Source organism: Solanum tuberosum, unplaced genomic scaffold (assembly GCF_000226075.1).
Source record: "Solanum tuberosum cultivar DM 1-3 516 R44 unplaced genomic scaffold, SolTub_3.0 scf00003, whole genome shotgun sequence".
Classification (NCBI taxonomy): domain Eukaryota; kingdom Viridiplantae; phylum Streptophyta; class Magnoliopsida; order Solanales; family Solanaceae; genus Solanum; species Solanum tuberosum.
In genome coordinates this window covers 4,130,831-4,138,007 of record NW_006238929.1, presented here as the reverse complement: position 1 = coordinate 4,138,007, position 7,177 = coordinate 4,130,831, and positions in this window count along the sequence as shown.

Below are 7,177 nucleotides of genomic sequence, written 5' to 3'. Positions count from 1 at the left end.
AAATCACACAATACAATGCTACTCATCAAAATCTAGCACATAATAATACTTAAGGGCTTCAAACCTACATTCAATATGCAATTTAAAGTGCAAAATTATAAAAAAAATTTTGAAAACCAACCTCAATAGGAGTAGAAATTGAGAAACTCAATAAAATAGGGTTGAGTTGAAAGGAAATCCAAGCAATTGCGCTCCTCGAACTTTGAAAACACACACGAAGGACTCACAATCACTCAAAATAAGCAAAGTAAGAGAAAGGAGTGAAAAAGACTTCCAGATCTCAAAGGGTTTGATTTTTGAATTTGAAAAGAACCTTGGTCTTTTTCTACTAAGCTCGTTTGGCGATCTCGACTAACGTCGCCGAACGTGTTCGGCGAATCACCAATTGGAGATTAAGCTCACCGAACATGCCTGAACAAACACTAAACCTAAAGATTGATTTGGCGGACCCGATGTAATCCGCATAGTGCACTTTAGTGGATCACATTTTGGAGTTCTGATCGCCAATTTTGATAGTACACTTTTCAACCTATGCAAGCTCAAAAGGTGGACAAGAATATAAGTCCACGCAATGCCTTCGGCGCATCACCATTTTGGGTTTTGGCATTGCCTATTCTTCACTTCTAAACCTTTCAACCTCTTTTCAACCTACACTTACAACGCACGTTAATCGAAAGAAATAAAAACAAAAGTCAAGACTTGGGTTGCCTCCCAAGAAGCACCTTATTTAACGTCGTGGTACGACATAGTTCTCAATCTCATCAATCATTCTTGGGGTTCAGGATGGCATCAATAGGTAATGTTCCTTTTTGTCTTGGATTAAGATGAGTAGTAATTTGGCCCAACTGGCTCTCCAGCTGCTTGATAAAAATTGAGTGAGAAGTCACCGTCTGGGATAAGGTGGAGAAGTCATTTTTCAATTCATTCAACACATTATCAGACCCTTAAAACTTGTTGTAGATCCTTGCAGGCATGTCTTCAGTCTGACTTCCATCTGGCCCAGCTGATTTTTTAAGGCGTGGATGATCACGGGGAGGCAAGTATCCATCTTTTTCCATCTCTTTATCTCTCCAATTTTCACCCGTCCAGTCTTTCCAACCACCATCTCTATCCGTGTTCCAACCTTGGTTCCCACCTTATCGTTGATAATTGGTGTGGAAACCCCCACTTGATTTCATAAGTATTGAACTTCCTCATTATATAATACCTCATATTTTGCATCATTCGTACACTACCCACTGTTGGTTCCAACCACATTTACCAACTTGGGTCCACCTTCTATGACATGTTTAGATAACAAATCGAGTTGGGTCATCATTTTGGCCATGTTTTCATTTCTTTCATGATCCTTCTCAACTTGTTCTTTGGTTAAATTCACTTGTAGAGTAGGATTGGTCCTCTCTAGTGTGTCATACTCAGTTAACCTTAGTCATATCATTAAGCAACAATGCAGCCATATCATACGGTTGTCTCATTAGTCCACCTTGGACTAATTAATCAACCACACCTTTATTGACTGAATCAAGGTTGCAATAAAAGTATTGCAACAACAAATTATCCAAAACGACATGCATTGGACATTGCAAAAGCAACTTCTTGAACCTCATCCACAATTCATGTAGAGGTTCATCTCCAATACACTTGAAATTTTGGATCTTTATTCAAAGTTTAGCCATCTTCGAGGGTGGAAAGAATCTCTACAAGAAGGCTTCATTTATCTCTTCCTATGAAGTGATAGAATCATTTGGCAACTATGTCTATCATCTTGTAGCCTCTCATGTTAAAGAGAACGGTAATAACCTCAACCTTATGGACTCTTGGGAGATATTCTTAAATACAAAGGGTCCACATGCCTCCATGAAATTCGCAAGGCGTTCATGGGGATCCTGATGAGCTAGCCCCCCAAAATTTCCTTTCATCTAGATCAATTGTATCATTGTTCAGATAATGTGAAACACAGCCCTCCCAATTGTTGAAGGTATTCGGATTGCTCCCATGGATTGAATAATATTCATATGCATGTCATTCAAATCACCCATGGTGTTGTTTTGACCATAGTGACTATCGTTGTCACTTCCATTGTAACGCATTGCATAATCCTGCAAATAAGCCAACAACAACACCAAACAACAAGTCTACTACAAATAAACAAAATTAAAATGTAATTTATCAATTAGAATTTTCAACTACCATTCCCCGGCAGCGGTGCCATTTTTGATAATGCTCAAATGTCCTTCTTAGAACTAATTAAAAGGGACATCAGTCGTAGTCAATAAAAACCGAATGAGGAGTCGTTGTCAAATCCCACAAAGAATGGTATATCGTAGAGAATTCCTATTAAGTGATTTGGATTTTAAGATCACTCATTTCCAATAGTAAGAACAAGGGGGTGGATAATTCCACCAATTTTATATAAAGCTTTATCTATCAATTATTGCAATTAAACTAAAATATTGAAGAATTCAAGAGTTAACAGGCATTCTAGGGGTGCGGAGATTGAAAATCAATGTCACATAAGGGGTTAATATTGATGAGTCCACAAATTGAACTCATTTAGGGCTATATTTTAATAGAAATTGTGTCCTCAGATTCTTATTTTATCTCAATATATGATGAAAACCCTTAAGTTTCAGGTATTTGAAGTTTGAAGGAAAGCATGGACACTACATCGCAAAAAGGAACGAAAAGAACAAAGAAATGAAGGCCTGAGGATCGGCGAGTGCATTTGGCGAGTTGCCGAAGGGTCTTACTTCGCCTTTTGTTCCAGTGTGCTGAGCCTTGAAGGAAAGGATCAAGTCGGCAGAAAAATGGAGTAGTCGACGCATCGTCGAGAAGTTCCGTGAAGTAGTACCGTGTCGCCCAATGACCCAGAGCACGACGATGCTGAATGATGGTGCAAGACGGCGATGAACTACACCAAAAGGTGAATCGCCGAGTTGATCGGTGATTTCGACTAACGACGCCAAATGATCCGCTGCAGCACAAATCTGTGAAAACTATAAATACTAGTTAGAGTTGTAGTTTTAAGTGTGGAACAATTATTATAGTTCTCATATATAATAGTACTTTTTGGTATAATTGCTCTATATTTGAGAGGGTTTTGAAGACTTGATGATCCAAAGGGTTTCATCTTCAAGATTTGGATTTGGGTCTCTTGGATTCTTCAATTTTGACCTGTATCAAGACTTAAATCTTCATACCGAGTTGAATACGAGCTCAATTTGGTATAAATTTTTATTTCTTATACATGTGTGGCTAAAACCCCCAATTTTTAGGGTGTGATTTAACGAATATGGGTTAAGATAATTGTTGGGTCTTGCTTGCTGATAGTTTAATCGTAGTGTAATTCTGATTTCGTTTAGTAGTTGTGGATGAATTTAATGAATTTGTAGTTGCAAATACAAGTTTATTTATGTGTTTTTGGCTTGCTCGTGAGAGAGGTCGTAAAACTAAAACTACTAAATTGATGGTCGGTGGGAGCGGGTCGACATGAAGTTCAGCTCGAGAGAGTGAATCCTAGTCTCATTCCCACACACTCAGCTCGAGAGAGTGAGTAGGTTAAGGCGTAGGCTGGTCTTAATGCGGCAAGTAGGTGTCCGAGAGGAACGCATTTGAAACGGGGTAAGTTGCTCGAGAGAGAGCTTATACCCCTTAAAGTTTAGCCTAGTCACAATTATTCTATGAATCTTCTATCGAAAGCATCTACCTAATAATCTAGCTTAACCCGTATGCCCATCACATCCCAAGGATCCCCTCTCATTACTTAGAAATCCTTGTTTTTTTTTGTTTTTACTCTCTAGTGACAAAACCCCATTGTTAATTGACAGTCCCGTGTCCCCCTTTAATTTACAATGTTTTTAATCGTTAATGTCTTTAGCTACGACTAGTTAGAACTAAATTTTATTTTTCTATTAATTCTCAAAACCACTTTCTTGGGAACAATCCCAACTCTTGGTTGGGTTACTAAACTATTGTACGATCATAGACACTTGCATCGGAAGTTGTGTCTTGATTACGCAAACATCAAAATTGAAGGATGGCAAGCAATAGATTCAGTCGGCGAGTCACCGAAGGGGTCGGCGAAACCGACCTTATTCGTCGTTTGACTCAAGACATCGTCAACATTGAAGTCTGTAAAACTCGGTGAGCTTTGGAAATTATTGGCGAATCGTCGACATGGTGGAAACCGCCGTTTGGAACCCCCTCCCCCCATTAAACCAGAGGTCCTGTAAATTTCGGCGAAGAAACTAAACAGTCGGCGTTCCGCCGAGAGAGTAGGCGAGCTTGACTAATGTCGCTGAGTGGGCAAAAACTGGACGGTTTTTGCAAGCCAAAGGTTTAAAATTTTCAACTTCATTCACTTTCCCTCACGTTTTATCTGTCCAAACTCACACCTGCACTCTAGTTTCTATATTTCTTGTACCTTTAGAGCATTTTAGTTGTTGAATTGTGCTCGGACTTGGATTATATTACCGCTTAGCATTTCAATCCTCTCCTTAGCAACACAAAAAGGTTAGTTATCTATGCCCCAAGTTTAATTTATCATAAACTATACTCATTTGCAATAACATGATCTGGTTGAAGTGTTCTACTCCTCCCTGAGAAGATTAGATTGTTTACATGCATGATTTAATTTGATATCCTTGCTCGGGTAGCTGTGACTGTTGAATTCCCGTAATTGCATGCCTTAAACTGGATTAGAATTTTAAGGGATTGTGCATGAAAGTCACTGGGTCTGAATTTAATTTGAGTTGGGAAAGCTGTAATATTGTTTTCAGGGGTTGCAGGGTTGGATTCCAGAAGATGGGTTGAAACTAGGCACGTTGAGCCGTTTGGCGAGCTGGGTCGCGCTCGTGAAACCACTCGGCGGTTTGCCTAACGTCCCCATTTCGCCGTTATTTTAATGCTATATGTAATGTTAAATTATGTAACTTTCGGCAAGACCCACAATATCATCAAACGCATTTGGCGCCTCACCGAAATATTACTTATTCGCCCTTTGTCTGCACCCTAAATAATCTCTGTGCGCTACACTCGGCTCACCGCCTAAGTAGCTGAGCGCTTCGCCAAATGGTTCGGCGAAGTAATTCTGAAATCAAACAGCCTTGCTTTTGTCTGAATACTTTCTCAAAGCTTTGCAGAAATGGCTAGACCGAAAGTAGCTGGAAGAGATATGTCACCCCGACAAACAAGAGCAAAAAATTTCAGGAAAAATACAAAGGCGATAGATCCTCCCAAAATAGATAATGAGGGCAAGAAACCCAGTGCAAGCAAGAAAACAAATCATCGAGACCCCACTATTCCCTCATGGAGACGTGGATTCTTCACAGCTATCTACTCCTTTCTGGCGGCTCATGATTTGGACAGTCTTAGTAATTCAGCTGCCGTTGCTCCCTCTGAGGCGACTTCGGCCACTGATGCCTAGGTAGATGGAGCGACTGCTTAGACAGGATCCCTTCTTTACCTCCCTCTCTGTCTTTCTTTAATTTACATTCTGGATATTTTGTTATATGCATTTGAGGACAAATGTTTTAGTTTGTGGTGGGGTGAGGCCCACAACTTTTGTGTGCTACTTTTTTTTGTGTTTTGTGTATATATTTGGGTTCTTCTGTTTAAAATTGTGTTAATACTGCTTTTCTGTGGATGTTCGAGCTTGTGGCTCTTCTTTTTTATTTTAAATTGCAAAACGATTTTGACCCTTTTGAATTTTTTAGAAATTTTTCGCACATTTTCGTCACCCTTTATATGCTCATGAATGTGGTTGTTCCTTGGCAAATTTGAGTCTCAGTTTTGATCAATATCAATGACTTGAATAATGCTTACAATCGAACAAACATGAATGTACGGCTACGATGAGGCCAAATGAAGTTGCATAGATAATATGTGAACTCTTTGCATCTCGTTGTGATTAGTCATTTATCAAATTGATTCTCTTGTGATGACCATTGCACACTAGCAAAAGTGTAGAGTTTTGTTTGACTTAAGTGTAAATGCCTTGTGTGATAAGCTTACCTGGAACCATGCATGACAACACCTAGAATTTGCCCCGTTAGTCCGGTCAATCAAGTAAGACTTTCTCTTGATATGATCTTAGGTAACTTCGAAGAGTGTGAACCAATTTGACATATACCTCTTTTGTGACTTACCTTGTGAGTGTGTGAACCGCTTTTGAACACCCCTTGAGCCTTACCGTTCTTTGGAAGAAACTTGGTGAAATCATAACCTTTCTTTATCCATTACCCATAATCCTCATGAAGTTGTGGTTAGTTGAATAGCCAACTTGGCCAATCGCCTAAGTTGGAGGTGTGGTGGAAAGATAAGGGCAAGTCAAGAAGTGCAAGGAAAGTCTCCTCTTACCCATGGTGTTGAGAAAAATAGAACCCTTCCATATAAAAAAAAAGAGAAAAAGAGAAGAAAATAATAAAAAAACAAGAAAAAAGAAGAAGAGAAAGTTGTGGAATAAAGTACCAAAGAAATAGGGTTCCGAACAATCCATGGGAAGCGAATAATAGGATGACCTATGATGCACTAATGAAAATGATGAAGGAAAAAGAAAGGAAGTGTTGAAAGCACCACATTTCATGAAGATAAAAGTCACTGAGCCTAAATGACCATACCTTTACCCTCAGCCCCGTTACAAGCCTTGTTAAGACCTTTGTGATCTTGAGAAAGTCGAAACAAATGTTGATTGGAAAATACGAGTAAACCTATGGGTGAAAGCATGCATTGTGTTCATCTTTGTGAGTGTGAGTGTTGTATCTGATTCCTCAACTTTAAATTGACTATACCTTTGCGTGTGAAAATGGTATCATCATTTGTGTGAGGGCATTCAAAGGCTTTTGTTGAGCTTGCACTTGCATTTGAAGCAAGTATTGCGAGCTTGAGAATCTTTGGTAATGGTGTGTCACAACTTGAATCTTTAAGTACACAATTGATCTTTGCATAAGTAAATTGAGTCTTATTGTATGCATTCATGATTGAGTCTTGTGTAGCACTGTTCGAGACACCCTTTTTGAACGGCTCAACTTGAGTTTGCTCGAGGACAAGCAAAATTTTAAGTTGGGGGCGTTGCTGAGTCCACAAATTGAACTCATTTAGGGCTATATTTTATCGCCTAAGTTGGAGGTGTGGTGGAAAGATAAGGGCAAGTCAAGAAGTGCAAGGAAAGTCTCATTTA